This window comes from Lygodium microphyllum, chromosome 27, assembly GCF_053477565.2.
Source record: "Lygodium microphyllum isolate KBCC chromosome 27, Lygodium_microphyllum_v1.1.10, whole genome shotgun sequence".
NCBI lineage: Eukaryota > Viridiplantae > Streptophyta > Polypodiopsida > Schizaeales > Lygodiaceae > Lygodium > Lygodium microphyllum.
Window position 1 is genome coordinate 123032186 of NC_141161.1, and position 24908 is coordinate 123057093.

The 24908-nt window shown below is 46.4% G+C and overlaps 1 long non-coding RNA gene and 1 pseudogene across 1 annotated transcript in view; both read left to right on the forward strand.

Moving 5' to 3' along the window:
• Positions 1-1146: 1146 nt before the first annotated feature.
• LOC148012778 (uncharacterized) overlaps positions 1147-24908 on the forward strand; it is a 61760-nt gene continuing 37998 nt past the window's right edge. Inside the window, exon 1 of the long non-coding RNA XR_015689051.1 lies at positions 1147-1272. This is a non-coding gene — a long non-coding RNA (uncharacterized LOC148012778). The remainder of the gene's footprint in view (positions 1273-24908) is intronic.
• LOC148012779 (5.8S ribosomal RNA) lies at positions 10180-10319 on the forward strand (annotated as a pseudogene).

The following is a 24908-nucleotide window of genomic DNA, read 5'->3' on the forward strand; positions in this document are numbered from 1 at the left end:
ACTAACACAAACACAAACTGACATCATAAAACCAACTAACTAATATCATATCTCTCTCTACGTGTCCAACTATTAATAGCTAACCAACTAAGAGAGAGAGAGAGAGAGAGAGAGAGAGAGAGAGAGAGAGAGAGAGAGAGAGTGTGTGTGTGTGTGTGTGTGTGGGGGGGGGGGGGGGGGAGGGAGAAGAAGAAGAAGAAGACAAAAACTTACTAACTCACAAATAAAGGAGACAAAACCTACTGACCTAACCAACCTGCTAACTTACCAACAGAGAGAGAGAGAGAGCACGTCATCAGGAAGAAGTGGGAGCAACGTTGAAGGATTTAGCGGCGGCCCTCCTAGCCCACAGAGAGAGAGAGAGAGAGAGAGAGAGAGAGAGAGAGAGAGAGAGAGAGAGAGAGAGAGAGAGAGAGAGAGAGAGAGAGAGAGAGAGAGAGAGAGAGAGAGAGAGAGAGAGAGAGAGAGAGGAGAAGCGGAGTCTGCCAACTTTCAAGGAGGCCAGGTACTCATTTGCTCATGATTGCCTTGGTTTTCACCACCCATCACTCTCACCAATTCAAATTTGCCTTGGTTTGAGAGTTGCAAGTTTGGGAGCTCTCTGGTGCTTTAGTGCCTCTCGAACTTGCAGCTTAAATAATAAATTAGTATAAATGTATGCATGCCCAAAATTCAAATGAATAAGTTTAGGATAATGGGGCCAATGAGGCTGCACTCCCCAAAATCGTTCCCTTGTGCCTTGAAGTTCATGAATGGACTAGATTAATTAATAAGCTTTGCTCGAATTGTTTCTTCACTGGTCCTCGAGGACTAAAGCCTAATGTTTTTACATAGCAACCCTGTAATTCCATGCATTCCTTCATGATATTTTATTTCTGAGCACTCTCCTAGGTTGAGTGAGAGGCTTTTCATATGAGCTGTGAATTCTCCCATAGATTTGAACGCATTTATTGTAAACATAGCACGAATCCGTCATGACGAAAGCATCTAATGAATAAGCAAATCAAGTGTAAATGCATTATAGGCAGCTGTTATGGACATTGAATTATTATTATTAAATTATTAAATTAAATAATGTAAATGATTTGATTTGATATAATTGCGCCACCATCACACCGTCTCGGATTTTAACATTTGGCACATTTCTCTTCCGTCTTGTCAGCGTGTCACTTGTAGTGCAGCAACAAGGGTGTGCATGCAAGCCTTCAGGCTTCCCGTTCTTGGGGCATCGCTGTGCATGCCTGCAATACGCTGTCTGCCTGCCAGCAGAAGGTAAAGAAATGGAGGAACTTCTGTGAGTGTTTTTTTCCTGATCAAGTATCATATCATTCCATGTCATCGTTCGATGAAATCCAGGTCTTGCGCTCTAGTTATCGTTTGAAGGTGGTTTACAAGGCAGGGTGCTTGAATCTCTTTGCTGAACAAAGAAATATTGATCATCATTGACATGCTTTAATGAAGGAGAAGAGGACTGCTTGAATAGATGTATTCCAGGAGGGGATGTCATTGCATTTCACATTCATGAGATTTCTCTATTAATGGATTAGTCGAAACATACAGACTTTTTTCTGCATATTATAGTACATTTGATTGAAGGATTGGTCATAGCTGCTGGAACTTACAAATATGTCCGACTGCGAGCGTTTAATTAATGAGCCACAATCCTAGTCCCGGTGTTGCTGATCAGACCTTGTAGCTGGATTTCAGAGCTGATTGCAAATTTTGCGCGGAGGTCGAGTGAGCAACTGTTGTAATAAGAAAGCCAAATTCACAGGTGGAGACAAAATGACGATAGCAAAGCAAAGAAGCGACCATAGAAGCTAGATAGAGCAGGAGGACAAACAAGACAAACTGAAATATGAAGAAAACCAAATACAGAAAGCTAAGAGAAGAGGAAGTTGAGGAAAATGTGAGTAGGCAGTCTAAAGAGTGGTAACGATTGAATCTTTGCCACTGAATCAAAGGCAAGCAGCTTAAAACATGGTTAAAACATGAACGTGGTTGGAAGTAGGTGCACCTTTGTACCCACAGTTAAAGCACTAACTGTGTAGATATCCAGGTGGAGACTTACTGAAGCATTTCTGAGCTGGTATCTTCCAATACTTACTGAAGCATTTCTGAGCTGGTATCTTCCAATGTTGTGCCTGGGCATGGTACATCCATTTAATGCACAACCCTGCAAGTTGTAGGAGGAAACATCTCGATTGTCTTTTTTCATGCGTTGACTATGGGGACCAGTGCATGCATGGAAGAAAGCTGCACCAGTCCGTAGCTCACATTGGATTGTCCCAGAGCTTTTTACATATAGTGGCCCCAGGAGTCTCCTTCTGCCAGTGTGTCGTGCTCATTGATTTCCAGTCCTCTGGTCTGTGGCGCACTTTTCCAATTTTGGGCTCTCTTTGCTTGCTGCAGCTCATTGTATCAGTTGCTGTGTTTCAGTCTGGTCCAGCACTATTGTAAACCATCAGGGTAGTCAAGCAGTTTGGTGGTTCTACCACATCATCAACTAGGCAAAGCTCTGAGTAGTTGTGACCAGTTACAGCAGTCAAAAACTGCTGATTTTTTGCTCAGTTGAGCGTTACCCTAGATCAGTTTGTCCTGTGCACAATGTTGCCTGCATTATTCTACCATTGCATTCGCATGCTAGTTTTTGGGTGAATGAGGAACCCAAGCAGCTCATGCGATGAGCTGTTATGGACGGATGGCTTGTCACTAAAACTAGGAATAGGTTACATATGGAATCTATGTTGCCTGCAATATTCTACTATTGCATTCTCATGCTAGTTTTTGGGTGAACAAGGAACCCAAGCAGCTCATGCGATGAGCTGTTACGGACGGATGGCTTGTCACTAAAACTAAGTATAGGTTACATATGGAATACATGACTTCATGCTTGCAAGTGTTATGAATTAACATCTCCTAGGTTGTTTGCTCAAGGGATAATGTCTAATAGAAGGGTAATAGAATAATTGTTTGGCAATCTATGATACAAACCATAAGAGGGACCCCTAAATAAAATCATAAGGCAATGGTAGCCAAAAATGAACAACTCAAATAAGAGAATTCAAAGGTGGAAATGATTCTCTTGCTTGTTTCACAACAATAGTTGTGATGTATATAAAGGTAAAGGCCAATTGTGAATCCACGTTACACACCAATTTGTATGCAATTTTGCATATTTTGTGCTTGATATCCAAAAAGGACATTGGCCCTTCGCTCTTTGGACAGATCTTTGCTCAATCTCTGTGGTCCCAAATGATGAACCATTGAAGCCTCTCAAGATTGTTTGACATTAGTCTCACCAAGGAAGTTGATGAAGATTGAAGATCCTTGAAGTTTAAAAAAGGTTTCCTCAAATAAGCACTTGGAACACTTGGCTTAGTTTTGCAGCTTGTCTGACTAGTCTAACAAGATGAGGAAAATGTGAGCAAGCAGTCTTAAAGAGTGCTAATGATTGAATCTTTGCCATTGTATCAAAGGCAAGTAGCTTAAATAATAAACATGGTTAGAAGTTGGTGCACTCTTATACCCATAATTTAAGCTTTAGCTATGTAGATATCCAGGTAGAGACAAATTGAAGTGTAGATGAGCTATTATGTGCCAATGTTGAGGACAGTGCTTCCTGTTGTCTGATTAGATGGAGAACACCCTGCCTTCTAAAGATTATGGCTTTGAAAATAATGAGTGAGCTGCTGTATACTGCACGCTTTGGAGCTACTTTAAGAGATTGAGTTGCTGTGATACTGTGCTTAGAGTACTGAAAACACACAGCTGTTAGTCCTGCCATGCTATCGACCACAGTTCAATGGTGCTACCCGACCTGCCTCAGTAAACCATGAGACCTAAATATCGGGTTTGATCTGTTGTCTTAAGAGGATCATCTTGATCTCTTCAAGTACTCCGTAACCTTATCCAAATACAAGATTCAATAGCTGGTCGTATCCTTTCAATAACTGTCACTTGTCTTCACTGTGGACTCTAGTAACACTGCCTAATGAGGCCTTGAATCTGTGCTACCTAATCAAGCCTCAATCCTTGGATAGAATAGGCTGTAGTAATACAGTTTTGTAGTGAATCAGTCCTGCTTGATTAGTACTGCCTGAATCTGCATTTTCAAATCCTGAAAACATGCTGCCTGTATGCAAGCTTTGAGAACTAAACTCATTATCTAAATTCACAGCCTGACAAATCTGCATGTACATAAGCTTTGACAACTAGCTGGGGTGCCTAAAAATCATGCTGCCTGCTGTTAATAGGCTTTGAGATCTATATTCACACTGAATTACTGGTCCAAAATAGGCCTGAAGACATGCTGAATATGTTGATTGTTTCTTGGTTATTTACCAAGCTTAACCAAGAATCATTTTAACTCCAAGCCACATGATATTGGTAGTCTGCTGATTGACAATCATGCTTTGAATAATCTCTGATACCTAATGTTACGATCAGCCCTCACTTGTCAAAACAAGAGTTGCTCAATGCTTTCTCCATATTGTTCTCTCTTGTCCTAAAATGTCCCTTGCTCAGCATCAAAGCTTCTCAAAGGTTCAGAGTAACAAGCTCTACCATGTCCATTGTAATTGCTTCTTGTGCCATCACCATACGCTATAGGATTTAACTCTGCTGAATATATGACATGGGCAGTATCACCAGCTAAATTTGCACAATCCTTGAGGCCACAGTTAGAACCCATTCACTGCCTATTGCATCATTACCACTTAAGTTTGAAGAAACTATTCTGTTCAAATCCTTGTCTTTGCGAGGTGTCCTTAGATTATGTACTCTTGAACCTGAGGCAACCACTGAAACAAGCTGATTGCTGGTCACGTTGACTGCTGCTGGTCACTGCCTGTATGTAGGTTGCTGGTCCACATTGGCTCTCTAGAGAGCCATCTTAAGCGAGGTAAAGACCTTCCTGAGACATGATTTGCATGAGCCAAAACGTGGTGGTTATCTTCATGAATCAGCCTTGAAAATCAGCGTCATGTGCTCTATGTAGTGCTGCCTTCGAGAAATTTTTTTGCCACACGAAATGGTGCTTGCTCCATGGCATTTGATGCCTAGTGATCAGTGCTAATTCTCCTTGGCAAGAAGGTAACTTAGTGCTCAAACTAAGAATGAAATCGTGGCTGATTCTCCCTTGTTTGTAGATCTGTCATTTAATGCAATCTACTCCAAATTCTTGGCTTAAATGGCTGCATGATCTGCAAGGAAAACCATCAACAATGGTGGTTGATCTCAAGCTTAGCAAGTCAAGAATACATTCCTTTGATTTCTTGATGCCTTTGGAAGATGGGAAGAGAGATAAGAGAGGTATTCCACCATGGCAGCTTGAAGGAAAGCTTTGAAAAGATGAGAAAGAAGCTTGTCTACAAAAGGTTGCAGTTCTTTTAGGTGCCGCCAAGCCATGTAGCCTCCATTTTAACAAGATGTCCTTTGAAATGGCTTGAAAATGGTGGCGACCTGCATCCAACTTCCACCATATTTACTCCCTTCTCATTCAAATGGTACTTGATTTGTCCAGGGTAAACTATGTAAAGCCTACTAGTTATAGATTTGTCACTGTAACCAAGGCTATGCTTGTCGTATCTTTGTTTCATTGGAGATTTTGAGTGAAAATGGAATTAACATGGATCAAAGACCTTACTCTAATACCAATTGAAAGAAAGCAAACTTCTAATTGAAAACAAACCATCTCTTCAAGCACAATGACAAGAAATCAAAGGAAATCATAGCCAAATGACAAGAAATAATGGCTGCTAACTATTTCTTGCTGCCAAGTTTCAACCATAGCCATTTCATATATTCATTTGATACGTACAACACAAGGAAACCATAACTAAATGTCAAAATAGAATGGACGAAGAAGCAATGGAACTTGAAGAGGCCTACTCTTGCATGAACACAATAACATCATGCTTGGTGGTCATGAGAACTCACCCTCGTGAGAGGTGCGAGGAAGAACCTCAAGCTCCATAATTGGAGAAGTTACAAATGATTGATCAAAGATGTGCACAATGGCTTATCTCCCCCCTTTTATACTAAACCCTAACTGCCTAGGTTTAGTATAAATGACATGCCCTAAAATAGCTACATTACATCAATGGAAGGCTCAAAATGTTGGATTGTTGTAGTCATCTTATGTGAGCACTATGTGGTGAGAGACTGTGTGATGTACAAGTCTCAATTATGAGCTTCAAGAGTTTCCTATAAGAAGGGGATTATCAAATATGGTTATGAATATATATAGAGGGCATCAAGCCATGTCATGATGCTTTAAACCAAACAAATAAGCATGTTGAGGAGCTAGAAAGAAAGTTAACTTGTACTTTTGAACTTCTATACTAAACCCTAATTGCCTAGGTTTAGTATAAATGACATGCCCTAAAATAGCTACATTACATCAGTGGAAGGCTTAAAATGTTGGATTGCTGTAGTCATCTTATGTGAGCACTATGTGGTGAGAGACTGTGTGATGTATTAGTCTCAATTATGAGCTTCAAGAGTTTCCTATAAGAAGGAGATTATCAAAATGGTTTTACAAATATATATAGAGGGCATCAAGCCATGTCATGATGCTTTAGACCAAACATATAAGCATGTTGAAGAGCTAGAAAGTAGGTTAAGTTGTACTTTTGAACAACCTTGTAGACTACTCGAGTGTTTGAGTGAGAAAAGATCGAATTATAATGTCTAATGAGAGAATGCATTACCTTTATGTGGCATAGGTACCAAACGAGTCTCAACACATTGAACTAAATTTTTTGTAGACACTTAACATGATAGATGTAGAAAATAAAGTAGAGGGGGGACTTTCTTTGAAGTGGGAACCAAAGTGTAGCAAGAACTTTGAAGAGTGAAAGGCAAGTCTTAAAAAGAGCGAGTCTTGTTTCTCAATTGGAACCACATCCTTTAAACTAGCTTGGTAGAATATTCCCAAAATATATATATTCCAATGCTTGGGTCATGTGGATGAGGAGTCTTGTTCCATAGACCTCCTCCCAACTCTTACTAGATCTCAAGCACACCCAAGGGTGGTCATGCTAATACCTCTTGGTAGCTGAGAGAGGGTCTTGTTCCCACCTCCCATCCTACGTACTTCTCTGAATGCCCAATCAACTAAGTACGACTTATGGTATATAGACCCAGTCAACACCTTTCACAAAACCTGAAGGGTGGATGACTAGTTTGCTAGACATAATATGAACTTTAGTCCTAATGGTCATTTGATCATCCTTATTGGGACTCACAATGGATCCATTGTCTTCACCCACTCAAAATGATTTCTCTTGATAGAGACCTAAAGGATGTGTCCAATGGTGGCCCTATTGTTAGGCGAGAATTCTCTATGGTAAATTAGGCTAGCATATCCTTAGGCTAGTTGAGCTCTCTCTACTCATAGCTCTTTAGGCAAATCTTGTTGGGCACATAGGTGGAGTACCCTTTAGGACTACACTTTTTTCCTCTTCTATTGCACCCTCTTTTGCCTCTTTAGCTTAGAACCAAATGATCTCAATATAAGGCACTTGTATGTTGGATTTGGTCTCTCCTTTGGTACTTACATGTTGGGCTTATATTTCAATTAATTACGAATGTTGCAAGAACCCATCTGTCCTAATTGTTAGTTTGGTATGTATATGGGTTTAGGCACTTTGTTTAGCCTCTAGTAATTGGTTGGGTGCCAATTAGAGGTAGCTAGATGGCTCTTTTTGGGCCAGTTCAATTATTTAGTTCTCATCTCAAGGCCATCTAAGGTCTCATGTTGAGGCTTCTATATATGCTCCATTATAGTCTCAGTTGTAGCATCATCTTGCATCCTCAAAGAGAGAGATTGGATGCACTATTGCTGGTCATCATTGTGCCTCTATCTTGGTGGTATTGTATTGTACATCTCATGCTTCATCTTATGGATTCCATTGTGTGTTCATTTTGAATTTTTGTGTTCTTGTGATCATTTCTCTTCACCAATGTTCATACTTTGCCTTTCTTGCCTCCAATCATATGTGCATTCTCACATGGTATCGGACAATCATTATTGTTGGTGAATGATGCATGAGTTGCTTGACCAATGGGCTCCTATCCCCACTCACCTCTTCATCTTGCTACGTGGTCACTCCTCCATCCTATCTTGTTGCCTTGCTCCTTTCATGTTACCCTTCAACGCTCCCTACACCTCCATGGGGGCACTTTGCCTATACACATGTGCCTTCCAGTATTCGACGTTGTCAGTGTTTGTCACAGGAATGTGAAATTTTGGGATACTTTAATCTTGTCGATAACATTTGATTAAGTTATTAATTAAATGTGCAAGGTTGTTTAAGCACATGTGATGCACATGACTGTTATTTCATGATAATAGGCCAAGGACCTCGAGAATGTAGTGGGTGTCAAAGGAAAAAGTTGTGATAAGTTATGCCAAGTGGGTTTTGGTAGTCAGTAGGTGTTAGTTTTGACCCTAGGACAATTGTTTGCCCAATAAGTGTCAGTGGTGACACTAAGGACTAGCATTAATTAATTTGCTGGTCTAAGGGTCAACAGAAATTGGGGATCACTCTAGATTGCAAATGGCCGAGCCAATTTAATTATAGATGGACAACAGTTTTGGGGTAGTCACTAGCAATTTGGTTAGTGATTAAGGCAGACTGGACATGACAATGCCACATGGCAGGTTGTGCACTTATTGCAGGCAACTTTTTTTAATCTTTGTGCAATCAGACCATAGTCGGCGAGTTTTGATTGGTTGATTTGCTGCCTTTTTATAGTATTTTTTTGCCTATTTATTTCAAGCATGTGCCTTGGGTCATAGTCACTTGATTTTTGTGTAGATTGAGAGAGATCCAACTATTCATACTCTCATAGCTTGCTATCAGTTTCCTTGTACAATTGCCATAGAGATGATGACGGATGCACTCAAAACTGGCACAAATGGATACTAACATTAGTTTCGACGTTCAAAGCCCAGGTTGAAGAGGGAGACATAATCACAGCACAAGAAACAAGCACAAAAGGTACTCAAGACTCAATCCGGAGTATATTGTTGAAATCAAAGTCTATGCATGAGTTAGGAACCAACTGGTTGCTACACAGTTCTACAAAATACAAGAGTGAAACACTGACGGATAGAATGACTAAGGAAGTACTATTGCTGAATACAGTGATTGGGGACAATACAATATAGCTCTTTTGTTAGAGTGTACCAAGGATGCTAGTCAAGTGGGTTGGAAGAATGACTCAGGAAGAATATGGCACCGAGCAAGAGGACCTCCTGCTCTGTTGGCCTCTAGGACAATGAGTATGCTCGGAACCACCACCACCATTGTGCTTTGCTTCCTCCTGTTTATATAGGTCATTGCTTGCGGTGAGGCCTTTTCTCACAGCCCATGTGCTGTGTTGGGCGGTGACACATTCTCTCTGTCCATGTGCTGTGTTGGGTCATCATTACTCTTTTACTCATGTTAGCTCTTCGATGTGCCATTGGTAGCTTTTGTGTTTAATGCTGCCACTACCTTTAACACTAGTGTGCACGGTGGACTTGGACGCATAATGTTACTCATTGACATTGCCTTTATCCTCAATGTCAGGGGCGTCGTGCTGCTCAATTTGGTCCTGGTCTGAAATTTGAGCAAGAGGGATCTGACCTTGAGAAATGGGCAGGAGTAGGGGTTGGGGTAGATTGGGGTGGTAGAGGCCAATGGGAGGGTGCTACTGGACTGGTTGCTTATGGTCGCTATGGAGGGAGAGGGTTGTATTGAAGTTGCAATGTGTTGTGGAAGATGAGCTCGGCCTTTGATTTCTCCAGGTAGGTTGCGCCAACAAGCTGAATCTATTGTTGGAGTTGGTCTTGCTCAAAGGACACTCGGGCAAGGTGGGCCTTCTTGCAACATTGCACTCGCAGGCGCGGTCGACATCATCTCTCCCCTCGTTGAAGTCGGGCGACAATGGGGGAGGCTATACTTTGGGGTCATCCTGTGATCGTGCAGGTGGAGGATGAAGGAGGGACGCCTTCGACCTCTCTCCCTTACTCGGGGTGATCCCCCTTCGTCGTGTCCGTTCGGGCATGCTATTGCCTTGATAAAACTTTTGCCCCTCCCCACACATAGGGGTGGCATGAAGAACTTAAGAAACCTTCTCTTGTTTGAGATTCCTCACCGAGGGGAGGATTGAAAAACGAAACGCAAGGACTCTCAACAACGGATATCTTGGCTCTTGCAATGAGAAGAACGCAGCGAAATGCGATACATAGTCTGAATTATAGAATCCTGCGAATCATTGAGTCTTTGAATGCAACTTGCGCCTGCGGCTCGTTCAATGGGGAGGGAAGAGAGATGGTGGGGGGGTGTGCCATGTCATGGGGGAGTTGGGTGGAGTGGGCTTTTTTATGGGAGGGGGGGAATGTTCTATGTGGGGGAGTTGGGTGGAGCGGGGTTTTTTGAGGGGGGGGAGTGTGCCATGTCATGGGGGGGTTGGGTGGAGCAGGGTTTTGTGGGCAGAGGGGGGGGGAAGGAAGTGTGCCATGTCGTGAGGGAGCTGGGTGGAGCGGGGTTTTTTGAGGTGAGGGGAGAGAGACGGTGGGGGGAGTGTGCCATGTCGAGGGCCGTCCATCTCCTACTTGTGCATGGTCTTGGCACTAAGGAGGGCATGAATCCAGTGCCAACGCTTGAGGGAGAGGGCTTCGGATTTAATCGGTTGAGCCCAGAGTTGAGCATTAGTTGTTAATGTTACTATGTTGTGGGTGGGAGCGGAGGGATTTTCAGATAGTGGATCGTCAGGGTTAGGATCTTTGTCTCCTTGACCTTGGCTTGGATAATCAAGATTGGAGGATTCGTCCCCCCTAATCGGAGTGCGGCTCTTGCTTGATCTGGCGGTCGAGGAATGCCGGCCTTCTTCATCTGCTGGGCAGCTTTGACTTGTCGTTCCTTTGGAATGTGCTGCTAGAGGAGGTTGGATTCCGCCTTCTAGTCACGGTTCAGGTCCAGGATAGCATGCTGCAGGATTTGGATTTGCTTCTTTGCCTCTGCGTTTCGTTGCTCAGCGCTTGGCAATGCTCGATCATCATTTGGCACTTCGGATCTACCCAACTCGTGCCAGTGGTGAAGTCCAAGGGGTTTGGACTGGGGCCTTGGAGGTCAGAATTCTTCCTCCAGTTGGTTGGAGATGACCCGGAGGGTGGCCACTCCAAACTTCGGTAGGTTGACGAATTTGGCATGCGCAACGGATGCACAAAGGGTATAGAGAAGGAAGATAGGGGAGCTAAGGTGATGATCGCAATAGGGAGACAACGACTGAGAGTAGTGAGAGAGGAAAATTGCCTTAAAAGGCTTGTGAATTAATGCGTAGGGGTTGTGGCCAATGCATGTGCATCACATCAACAAAACAACCCATAATCATGCATGATGACTAAGATTTTTGAGAAATCATGCGGCTGCGAGGTATATTCTCAAATAAATGGGTGTCATAAATGTACGCCACATTAGCGGGACTTGCAACTTCTCGATTGAATTCAATGTGAAGGCGGGCGACTAGTGGAGGGGACAATATGGGATCCAGTGTAGAAGCAGGGGAATCCCGATTGAGAAGGAATGGGCACTAGAAGCCCTTTGCATGGTAATGCCGTAGCCGGAATCCATTACTAGGCCTTGGTAGCAACTTGCCCTCTTGTAAGTCGGTCAAATAAAAAAAATTAGTGTTGGAATCATGAAATACCTAGAATGGGTCACTCCATTGGAATTTGAGCTTGCCGAGGAATTTTCCCATTTGGGTTTTGAAAACCAGTATGAGTTGGCCTTTGCGAAACAATGGTTTCTTGGATAGTCAGTTGACTTGGTGTTTTTGCTGATCTTGGACTTTGGATAAAATGTAGGTGCTGCGTATGCGATCTTCTTGGAGTTGAGGAGCAATGGCTTCCATCCAGAATGGGAGGGATTTCTCTGGAATTAGCCGATCTTGTACCGTTAGTCAAAAATTGGGGACTACAAATTTGAGTGGTGTAATGGCTTCCAATCCAAAGGCTAGCTTGTAGGGAGTCATGCCAGTTGCAACCTTGAAAGATGTCCGAAAAGCCCATAGTGCAGCAGGAAGCTTGGTATCCCAATCTTTCCGGTGTTGATCTACCAATTTGGTGAGAATCTTACGCAAAACTTTGTTGGTGGATTCGGCTAAACCATTGGCTTGCGGATAGTAAGGAGAGGACTTTTTATGGACAATTGTTAAAAATGATGAGAGCTCTTTGATGACCTTACTAACAAAGTGTGTACCTCGGTCATTGACCAATTCGATCGGCATGCCATACGTGGTGAAGATATCTTGGAATAGGCATTTAGCTATATTGACTTGGCGGTGTGTCCGGTAGAGCCCAGGCTTCTACCCATTTGGTGCAGTAGGCGGTTGCCATCAATATGTACTTGTTGCGTGTGTAGGCAGTAGCCAGAGAGATGGGTCCAACAAAGTCCAATCCCCACTTTTGGAAAGGTTCCAGTGGAAGGATTGGTTGGAGTGGTGAGCGATCTTTGGTTGTGGCCTGGTCCATTTGTTGGCAAGAGTCACAATGTTGGATCCATTTGTGAACATCCCCCTTGCATCGTTGGGCAACATAGTCTGACTTGCTGGATTTTTTGGATTGTGACCTCAGAAGTGAAGTGACCGCTAGCAACTCCTTGGTGTGCTTCTTCTAGGACAGTAGGTTGCTCCATAGGGAGGACCATTGTGTGTAGCATTCCAAAGAGAGTGTGGTAGTACAGTTGGCACATGATGACCTCAAAACTCTAGCTCCAGAGAGCCAACTGTTTTTGGTGGTCCTTCTGGAGATGGGGTGGGGTTACCCTTGTTTCTAGAAAAGTCATCATATCTTCATACCGATACCACGGAGGGCTTGGGGGACTGAATGTCTTATGTCATCTGCTGTTGCGACAGAGTTATGCATCTAGGCATTCGTCATCAATACCTGTTGGTGGTTTTGGAAGCCAAGCGGGACAAAAAGTCCACAATGACATGTTGAGTTTCGGGGCGATGGACCACTGTGTACTCAAATTCCGGCAGCAACAAGATCCAACGAGCCAGTCGCCCTCTAACATTTTGTTGTTTCACCAAATAGACCAAGGCAGAATGATCCACATGAAAAGTAAATGCGTGTCCTAGCAAATAGTGCGAGAAATTTTTAGTGGACCAAAGATCTCCTGCACATCTCTTCGAAAGGATGTTGTAGAACCAAATTATTGTGCATACATATAATCCTCAAGAGTTGATCCAACTCCTCTTTGACTAATTTGGCCATACGATTGTTTATTCTATAGCGCTACATCCGAACTGGAACAACATTTGGTTTCAGGGGAATCCGGTGCTGGTAGAACCGAGGATCCAATCCCTTCATATCTGAATATTCCCATGTGAACACATCTTTGAACTCAGCCAGCAAACTGATGAGTTGCTATTGGAAATCTGGTTGTAGCTTGGTGTTGATCTGGATTGGTTTGGCTTTTTTTGGGCCAAGATACACTATGTCCAAATAATCCTCTTTGACCCTTGTGACTTTTTGCATCTGTGCTTCAAACTCGTGCTCCTGGCGCAGGATTTCACTAATGTCAGCCTGAGCAATCCGGTTAGTGAGGGTATTGTCCTTGGTATAGTCCAGGTTTTGCATTCGAAAAGTGTTTGAACTAGTATCTTGTTCTTGCTCTTCCAGAACTTCAAACTGCAGGCTCTCAGGTTGCATGTATTGTTCACTGATTTGGAGAACATTAATGAGACACTACGGTTGTAGGTCAGTGTTAGCCTTCAGGAACTCCTCTTCTTCGTCACCACTCAATCCTTCGACCACATTAATTGTTTTGGGGGCAGTTCATGGGTGATGCGGGGTAGGAGGGATAACATTGGTCAAGTAGATTGTTACCTTGTGCCGGTGTCGTCGGATAGTTAGTTTATCCTTATCCCCATTTTTATGGACTCTTGCTTGGTGTAGCCAAAGTCTTCCTAGTAGTAGTAGGCGATAATCTTCGCCAGCATACTCCATGTTTAGCACTTGGAAGTACTAGAAACTGCACTATGGAAACTTCTAGAAGTATTGACCTAATGATGCCGAGAGGGCGTACTCTCTGCTGATTGGCCACGTGTACCAAGCAAGGGGCGGGTTTCCAATCGATCAATGCAATTGTTGTGTGATGATATTTATCCTTGATCCGTTGTCGAGCAAGACATTCCAGATGATTTGGTCTCTGCACCAAACAAGAACGATCGGGATGGTTGGGTTGGATAGGGGGTCCACTTGCACCGGTTGGTGTTGAATCTTCCTCATTGTTTCCTTTAGGGTTTGGGTCATCATGGCCACTACTTTCGATTCTAGCAGTACCGGGCGTTTAGGTTGAATCATCTTTAGGAGATGATCTTTGAAAGTCAAGACTAGGTTGAGTAAGTTGACAGGACCCCATCCAGTTGAGGTTTCGGATGAGTTCGGAACAGTCGAAGTGCTTGGCATGTTCCCTTCTATTGATGCTGCAGGATTCCCCTTGGTCTTTTGACTACTGCCGCCACTGGGGTTAGCATCTAGGGTGATTCTTTGTCTCCGTCCGGGTTCATTCTTTGGATTTTGCTTTTGGCCTTTTCCGGGGCTATCTTTCGGAATTTGACTTCTTTGTTTGCCAAGATGAGCTTTTGGCGGCTTTCCTCTTTGACTGCCGAGACTAGTGCCCCGCTTTTTTTGCTCCACTGGGTTGTGGATCATCTCTTGCCACTTGTTTGTTTTTCTCATGGGGTGGGTCCGATGTTTGTAGACTTTGGATGTATGCCCAAGTTGGAACTGATATAGTTTCCTGCTAGGTGGGGCTGTGTCCTCCCACGGTGTTGCATTCCCTGAGGGGGCAGAATATGCCCATATTGGTTGGTTGCTACTTTGAGCTGCCTGCTCAATTTTTGGGTTTAACCTTCGGATTGAAGCGCAAGGCAGATGCTGTGGTTGCCGCCAGCTCACTTGTGTTCCATCTGGCCACTTGATGGCAGACTTTCTCTTGCTTAGCCCATGAAGCGGTTGTGGGGAACAACACGGCCTCCCTGTAGGTCTTGCCACATCGGATGATCACATGCACTTCCGATGCTGACGATTCCTTGATCTTCACTGTATCGGCTCTTGGCATATGTGTCGTGCCTTGTCCTTGCCTCTTTTTGTTATCATATGCTTGGGCATTGTGGCATTTAGCTTGCCAATGTCCTTCTTGCATACAAAAGAAGCAATGTCTAGAAAAGGGCCAGAAATTCGCCTCTTCCACCTTTATCATGCCCACCGTGGCCATTGCCAGGTTGCTTGTAATCTTGATTGGCAATCTTGTGAGCTTCATTAACCTGACGAGGGTAAGTAATTGTGTATGCTACATCAGATTGCCAGATAAAAGCATCCGTATCTTCATTTGAAGATTTAGAGAACATTGGGAGGGAAATACTAGGATGGTGTGCCATGAGGGTCAGGATGACAAGTGAAGTGGGGATTGTTGGTGGGGCACCTTTCGGGTTTAGTGAAGCAAGAAGTCGGCTAGTTAGATTCAAAGGTGCTATAGGTGGAAAGACAGAAGGATTCAGTTTTCTCCGAGTTGGGGGAGAACATGAATGATGCATCTGGAACTTTAGGGTAGCATGCTGTGCCTTAGCTACGGCCTCACAGAGGAATGGGACAACCTCAGGAGGTAGTACTGTTTGGCGTTGTCTAGATCGAGACCATTGGGTATGGCTTACAATCGGAACAGCCTTAGGTGGACCGTGTGAACATGTATGCATTCAGGTTAGTGCGTGGAGGAACGAAAATTGTGGTCGGCATGTGTTATCGGCTTCCTTGTACAACTGCCATAGAGATGATGATGGACGCACTCAGAATCAACACACACAGACACTGACAACACTTTCGTCGCTCAGAGCTCGGGTTGAAGAGCGATACATAATCACAACACACAAAACAAGCACGTAAGGTACTCAAGTCTCAATCCGGAGCGTATTGTTGAAATCAAAGTCTATACCTTAGTTAGGGACCAAGTGGTCGCTACATAGTTCTACGAAATACAAGAGCGAAACACTGACCGATACAATGACTAAGGCAGTACTACTGCTGAATACACTGATTGGGGATAGTACAATATAGCTCTATTGCTAGATCGCACCAAGGATGCCAGTCAAGAGGGCTGGAAGAATGACTCAAGAAGGATATGGCATCGAGCAAGAGGACCTCTTGCTGCTGGCCTCCAAGACAATGAGTATGCTCGGAACAACCACCACCACCATGCTTTGCTTCCTCCTATTTGTATAGGCCATTGCTTACTGTGGGGCCTTCTTAGTGCCCATGTGCCATGTTAGGTGGTGGGACATTCTCTCTGCCCATATGCCATGCTGGTCACCATTACTCCTCTGCTTCCGTCAGCTCTTCAATGTGCCTTTGGCGGCTTCTGTCTTTAATGCTGCCACTACGTTTAACACAAACTGTTGTACATATTCTGCCTTCTCTATTCAGCATTCATTTTCTACAGTGTTCAACATTCTTTGCTGTGGTGCAGGGAGTGAAACTGACCCCCCTCCTTGATCCCTAGACCACCATGGTGTTAGAGTGCAGCGGTGCGGAAGCGTAGGACTGAGAGAGAGAGAACGCAGAGAGAGAAGAGAGAAAGAGACAGTGGAGGAGAGAGAGAGAGAGAGAGAGAGAGAGAGAGAGAGAGAGAGCTCGTATAACGCGATGGAGAGGGATGTCGTCGCCGGAGCGCCTCGCCCTGCGGCCGTTTGACCTGCAGGTCCTAGTCGCCGTCGTCACCCATCAGGTCCTACTCGCCGTCGTCACCCGCCAGCCCTGCGTGCTGGGGTCCTTGCCGTCGCCATCAGTCCTGGGGCGCCGTCGCCTGTCAACTGCCTGTTAGCTCGCCACACACATTGCCTGTCAGCCCTGCGCTTCGAGGTCCCTGCTGTCGCCATCAAACCTGAGCCTCGTCGTCCCTGCACGCCGTGGTCCCTGCAGCTGCCCTTCAATCCTGCAACTCGTGCTCGTAAACCTGCATCATTAGGGTTGCGCCCTGCCCTCTGCGTCACCTACACCATCTCTGGACAGGCCACGACTGAGGCAGACCGCCCCTCCCTGCCGCGGGCCGTCTGACCTGCGGGTCCTGGTCGCAGACTTCGCCTGTCAGCCCTGCGATTCGAGGTCCCTGCTGTCGCCATCAAACCTGAGCCGCCTGGTCCCTGCACGCCGTCGTCCCTGCAGCTGCCCTTCAGTCCTGCGAATCGTGCTCGTAAACCTGCATCATTAGGGTTGCGCCCTGCCCTCTGCGTCACCTACACTATCTCTGGACAGGCCACGACTGAGGCAGACAGAGGTGCACCTCTGCCTCACGAGAGAGAGAGAGAGAGAGAGAGAGAGAGAGAGAGAGAGAGAGAGAGAGAGAGAGCTCACCTCCTGTCAACCAGAGAGCTCGCCCTCTGTGTGAAGACAGCAGTATGGCTGGCCTGGATTTGGATTTTCTTGATCGGACGGTGGCAGCCCTTGGCCCTGATTCCGATGCAGAGGAGCCGGAAGATATGGTGCCATGCACGGAGGAGTTGCCGCCGAGTTCTGAACAGCCGCCTGCCGGCAAACGCTCCAAGCATACGCCTGATGAGCCAATGAGTCCTCCGGAACGCTCCTATGCGCAAGTGGCCTCTGATCCTGTGGATTCGCAGGATATTGACTGGGAGCATTTGCTGGACTTCGCCAATACTCTGCTCGGCGATTATGTCCAGCATAATACCGAATCTTTTTCTGTTGCGGGAACGGATGATGTGCTGGAAGCCACGGTGGACCCCAAATCAGTCTTGCGATCCTTCTCGGTGTTCTATGACCGTGCAGTTATACTTTTCTTCACTGGCAGGATCCCAGTGCTTTCGCATATTCGCCAGTGGCTGCACCATCTATTGCAAGGGGAGTCTGTTGAGGAGATCTTCCTTGGACCTCGCGGGTTTTATGAGGTCCTGCTGAAATCGGAAACGCATCGCGCTGAGCTCCTGTCCAAGTTGCCGCTATTCTTTGATCGCCGCTTGGTTCATGTTGTGCCATGGCGCCCCATGGCCGACTTCCAGCGTCTGCTTCAACGCGAATGCCCGGTGTGGGTGGAGGTGGAAAACTGTCCGGCGGTCTATTGGCCCATGTTGAAGGATGCGATGGCAGTTGTGGGAACAGTGCTGGTTCCCCCAAGCCTTAGGGCGATGAACCGCAACCGTTTATGCATGCTATGGGACACGGCCAGGAAAAGGCCCGCGTGGCTTCGCCTCAATTGTTCGGGCATGCATCCTTTGTATTTTCGCTTAAAATGGGGCAACTTTGCGGGCCACTGCTTTTCATGTGGTAAATTGGGGCATTTCATGGCCGAATGCCCTGAAAAGCAATCGTCCTCGGAGGATGCGCAGGTTGTGCTGCCCAAGGACGACATGGTGCTTGATGCCACGCCCCAGGAAGCCCTTCAGTCTCCTCATGTCATGGATAAAGGCAAACAACAGGTCCTGAGTGTGGATTCCCGTCGCACTGACTGGATTGAGGCACGTCCTAAAAAAGGTAAAAAGTTGGATGCAGGCCTGGCGGATCCTGGGCCTCCCGCTTTCCAGGATTCCGTGCGCACGTATACGCGCCGGAAAGAAATGGCCACTTCACAGCAGGTTGCGCGTCCTACGGCCCCGTCGGGCCCCCGCAATCAGTCTCCAAGGAGAGCCTATACCGACGGCCCCAGAGGCCCACCTGCCAAGCTGGCGTTCGATGCCAAAGGAAATGTTATTACACCTTGGGATCGGCGTTATCCCCGCCCCTCTCCCAAGGCAGTGGATTTCCCTTCTACCTCCAAAGCAGGTCGCCAGAATTCTTTTGCAGTATTGGCTGATTTTCTGGATGAGGGTGTCTTGGATGCTCTCGTGGAAAAGGTCAAATCGAGGCAGCAGGTGCCTCGTTCCTGACTTCCTTCTTTGAGGATACATGAAGATAGCCACGTGGAATGTGCGAGGCATTTGCTCTCGCCATAAGCAACATGCCATGTGGACCGTCTTGCACGAGAACCAGTGGGATGTATTGTGTGCAGTTGAGCACAAAAGTCACGGTGAAGCAGGAAAAGTGATGGATTGTCATGGATTCCGTCTGTTTTATGCAGGGACCCATGCTACGCACTATTCGGGCGTGTTGATGATTGTCCATGAGAAATATCAGCCTGTCCTTGTTAAAAATGATGTGCAGGGCCGCTTTCTGGTGATCGAAGTCTTATTCGAAGGAGAGATTTTATGGCTGTTGGGCCTCTATGCTCCGAACGATCCCGCATCCCGACGGGATCTTTGGTCCACTTTGCAGGGCTCCATGTCACTCGGCCGAAGGGGGTTCTTGATGGGAGATTTCAATATGTGTGTTGACTCTTCTCAGTTCACTTCAGGGCATTCGGTAATGGATACGCCGGAAAGCCGGGTGTGGAGTTCCTTTGCTTTGCACGTGCTCAAGCAAGATCTTTGGTCGTGGCTTCACCCTTCTTTTTCAGGGTTTACTTTTCATTCCGCACAATATGCAACTACCTGGTCGCGATTGGACAGAATGTATATCATGCAGGGCGATGATTTTCTTCCCGAGATGCTGGAAATGAAGGTCTTGCAGCAATATGCGTTGTCGGACCATTTCCCCCTCCAGCTTGAGATGCGAGCACACTCTATTGCACCTTTTGTGCAATTCGTGGATAGGCTCCCGTTACGTTTCAACTCCTCTTATTTGAAGCATTCAATTTTCCAGGGCTATATGCAGCAGCTGATTGAGAGGTTCTTATTGGACTTCGCCTCTGAGGGCTGGCCTTCATTTGCACGGCTGCTCTCTAATGTGCAGCGGGTTGCTCGCCAGTATGGGATCCATCATGCCTCGCTTTGCCGCCGACGTCGACATGCAGCAGAAGACTTACTGGCCTTGGTCCGTTCCTTGCTCCTGGATTCCCCTGATGATGATTTTCTGCTATCTCTGGAGAGGCGGTTGGCCCATCTTATTCAAGTGTTTCAGTTGATTTTTCCCATGAGGTTCGGGGGGAGGGCGCCACTAGAGAGACAGATGACCCGCTACACATAGTGTTGAAAACTCCATTGTACAAAGGTTGCACATACTCCATTCTACGTGCATCTCTCGAGATACTGAACTTACAAACCATTTATGGATGGAGTAATTCTAGCTTGAATGCATTATCAAAGTATGTATCATTTGATATTAATTCATAAATGCTTCTAGACAATATTCATGGTTTGTTAACTCTGTTTGCACAATATATGCAGGTTATTATCACAAATGCTTCCAAATGGAAATAAATTACAAACTAGAAATCTTATCAACAGGCCAAGCTGCTCAACTTGACGGACACAATGCAAGATAGCGCCTGCCAGTCTCATAAGTTCTTTCGCGCCTTGCATGCGTCTCCGGCTCGCGAAAATATGACCAGACTCCAGGATTCGGAAGGTCGCATGGTCACGGATCCGCAGACCATTGTCACTATGTGCAGAAACTATTTTATGGAACTTCTTGGTTCCTCTTCCTCGCCTTCTAGCCAGGTTACGCATGCCCGCTCGGTCTTCTATCATCTGGTCCGCCAGCAGGTTCCAGTTGATATGCAAGCCGCTTTGGAGACGGATATTTGCGAGGAAGAGGTTATGGACGTTTTGTTGCACCTGCCGAATGATAAAAGTCCTGGCTGGGATGGTCTCACTAATGAATTCTTTCAGACCGCGGCCACGCAGTTGGTGAAGCCATTGGTGGCCATGTTTCAGCAGGTGTGGGAAACGGGGGTCATGCCCTCCTCATGGAAAGAAGGCCTTATCAAACTAATTCCAAAGGTCCCTTCGCCGTCAAAGTTGCAACACTGGAGACCAATCTCTTTGATGGGCTCCATGTATAAAATCTACTCCAAAGTGCTGGCGAATCGGCTCCACAAGCACCTTCCAGCTATTGTGCATCCTCTCCAATATGGTTTCATTAAGGGCCGCAACATTCTGCATAATATCTTAAATGTGCAAATGGCTATTGACTATGCGCGGCACTCCGGTCAGGAAGTGGTATTGATCCAATTGGACTTGGAAAAGGCGTTTGATTATGTGGACTGGTCTTTCATTGCAGACCTCATGTCGGCTATGGGCTTTGGTACCCGAATGTCCCGATTGATCTACACCATTAGTGCTGAGGCTTCCTCCAGAGTTATGCTTAATGGTGGAGTGACAGAGCCATTTGTCCTTGCACGCTCGGTCAGACAGGGTTGTTCTTTGAGCCCTCTCTTCTTTGCCCTGGCGACTCACCCGGTCCTTTCAATGTTATCCTCCATGGCAGCCTCTGCTCAGCTGGCCGGGCTGTCTCTTCCGTTGGGTCAGCACTTCGTTAGCCAATCTTTGGCTGATGACACCTTTATGATTTTGCAGGCGGACAGGGACAACATTCGAAGGGCATTAGATGTTTGGACACTCTTTGGTCAGGCCTCTGGGCTTCGCATCAATGCCCTTAAGTCAGCCATTCTCAGTTGTACGGAGCCTGATTTGCAGTCCTTAGGCTGGCAAGGCCAGGTGGTTTCCCGTGGCTCCATTGTCAGGCATCTTGGATACCCATTGGGGGTGGATGTACGGCCAAAAGCCCTGCTGGAGTGGATTTCACAAAAATTGGCGGCGAAGTTTATGTATTGAAAGTCGCAAGCGTGGCCATTCCATGTCCGCCTCAAAGTGGCCCAGATAATCATGCTTCCAATGCTAACGTATTTCCTGTCTTTGTTGCCATGGACGCCTACTACTTTGAAGACCCTCACCCATCCCATCCGTTTCATGCTATGGAAGAAGGATTCACTGCAGGCCGGCATTTCCTGGATTTCATGGTCACACGCATGTACCCCTAAGCGCATGGGTGGAGGAGCTATTTTGGATGCACACACTCATATGTTAGCTCTCCGTTGGTCCCTTTTTCGTGCCATGTGTGTGGATCATCACCCATGGACCATCATAGCCCGTTATTTTCTTGAGGATAGTGGGCTCCGCCATGGCAACACACGGCTTCGGGCCTCCTGGTGGCATGTCCTTAATGCTGACTCTCCTGTTTCCAGTCCCTCTTCCTCTTTGTTACTGCACTTGGTCGGCTCTTGGAAAGTGGTGCTCCAAAAGGCCCGTTGGCACCCAGTAGGGGACTGCTTGCAGACCAACTCCTTTCAGCTGGAATTGTTGGCAGTATCGAGACTCCTTTCATGGGAAGATAAACATCAACTCAGACCAAGATTTAATCGCATGGCCCGTTTAGGTGTGACGTCGGTTGCGGATGCTACCCTTGCCACTCGCAATGTCCTCGTATCATTTCGGACTGCTCGGCGACTCTTTAAGATCCCGCGTGGATACCGTGATTTATGGGAGCAGCTTTCGTCGAAGCTTCAGGGTCGGCAACCCTTTCCTGCCTTGACTGTGGATCGCCCTTGGCAGGACTGGGACCTTGCAGGCCGCCTGAGTCTGGAAAAGGCCTCTACTAATCAGGTGTATCATCTTCTTGTTCAAGATCACCAATGGTTGGGAGAGAAAGCTAACACTGTTTGGGAACTGCGGAAATCGCTGTCATGGTGGCAGAAAACGCTGATGGAGGGCTGGCTAAATAAGACACCTTTCAAATGCAAGGTTTTTCTTTGGCGGGTGATGATTGGTGGTCTTCCTCTGGCCTCGGCCCTTGCCAAGCGTCGCATCTCGAATGGCAATTGTTTCTTCTGTACCACACCGGCGGAATCGGCCCGACATCGTTTTCTCTCTTGCCCGCTCGCCAAGAATATCTGGTCACTCTTGTCGCACATTTGGCGCGCGGTGGTGGGATCCTCGCTATCTCCTTTCGACTGGGTTTTTGTGCGCCCGAAGTATCCCGCACCGCCACAGTTGCATGAGAAGATCTTATTTCACTTTTTCAGATATTGGGGATGCTGGCACATTTGGACCACGCGCAATGCTTTTCTCTTTGATTCGGCCTCTAATGTACCCCGACATATTGCCAGGCTTAAAGGGCTCTTGCATTGGCAGCTAGATATCATCTGACACTCCGACTTGCTCCCTCGGGACGATTTGCATCCGTGGCATATGGCAATTGCCTCTGGGTCGTTGCCATGATTGGTGTAACCTTTTCAGTGCATTACTACGGGGCTTCCCCACACGTTGGCCTAGGGCCCTCGTGTATCTTGTAATCAGAAAAAGAGAGAGAGAGAGAAAGAGAAAACGTCTTCACATGATGGCTTTGTGTCATCATGTATCTTGTAATCCAGTAATCTTGTATTTTTTTCGTAATTAATATAATTACCTTTTACGAAAAAAGAAAGAGACAGTGGACGATGAAGATCTGCTGTATAAAGAATGCTGAATACAAAGATATGCAGATATATACACGGGCGCAATGTGCTGGACTGCGTGTCTCCACCTCGACGATGCAACCTGCTGTTCACCTCGAGGTCCGCTGCAGTCTGCACTGTCTGCTGTCTGAAATCTGCGAACAGAGACGGAATCTGCGCGTGTCACCGGTCTGTAATCTGCGAGCAGAGAAGTGTACCAGACTGCTGAAAGTGCCAGGTATAAATAGCTGAAAAACCGGGGGAAAAAGGGTGCCAGAAATGGCCAGGCGGCTGCATTAAATGCAGCCGACTGCCTGCTGCAGGTCGGACTGCCACGTGGCAGTCTGACTGCAGGCAGTCCGACTGCACCAGACCTGGCCTGCTGCCCTGATCTGATCTGATCTCTAACACATGGGGGAGTGGAGTTCGCCCTCTAAGCGTGTTGTAAAGCACTAGTGTATGTCATACAACTCCCTTTCATCGTCTTGGACCATGCCGAGGAATTGCCTCTTTAGCAAACCCTAGATTTTCCCCATGAGCTTACACCTAGCATCTTGGAATGTGAACCACCTTCAATATAGTGAGGCAAGAGGTTCTAGGAAGCTGATTGTTTAGCAAGAGCTGCAACCAGCCCTTCTTGGACTGCTCGACATCCTACTTCTATAGGAGTATAACCTCATCCCCTCCGAAGCCAATAGCGTGGGGAAGGTACTCTTGGGTGGCTCATACACCTACCGGGAGTACCCTTTTGGTGGCCTCAACATGGTGGTGGAGTTTGTACTTCGATTGGCTTGAACTTGCTAGCTTGTGCTTGGGACCATGGGATGATTGTGGCGGGGACAGTCCTATGGGTCATGCTAGACCTTGGGGGTTTGTGTCACGGGATCCTCAATATCTATTCACCCATAGAGGTTTGTGCGTGCATGCATGTGTTTTTGATTGGAGATTGTGGCAGCTTGCTTGAGCTAGACTCCTAGACTGTTGGAGGCGGCTTCAACAACCTGGAGATATTAGAGGATCAACAGAGCCAAGGAATGGACTCCCAAGGCATGGTAGATGAGGAGCAAGAGTCATGGGAAGCATGTATCCTTGCAATAGGATCTCGATATACCTAGAGGGACCCGGTTTTTTGTAGGTGTGATGGCTCTCTAGATTGTTCTTGGGGATATAGGCTGCTGGGTGGTATACTCTTGGAGCAGCTGGATAGGTTCTATGTAGGGGAGTGGGGGTGCACTTGAGGAGGGGAGGTGGAGCAGCTAGTGGGGACGATTCTATTTGATCATGCCCAGGTTCTCCTCATGCTTGATGCCCTTGTTTTAGCTTTGGATCCTCGCTCTTACTATATCTGGAATTTGACCTACGGGCATGGGGACGTGAGGAGATAGATCGTGCATCTTTGGACTGTGGAGTGGGCATAGGAAAGGCGTATTGCAAAGAAGGTTGCAGAGGCCTTGGGGGAGTCTAGCGGTATATGTCAAGAGGTGGCCCTCTAGGCTTGTCAGCAATGTTGGGAGGTGGAGAGGGCCCTTCTCGCAACTTTTTAGAGGTTGCTACAAGAGTCACTTGGCAATGCTGATGATGAGATGGCAGTTG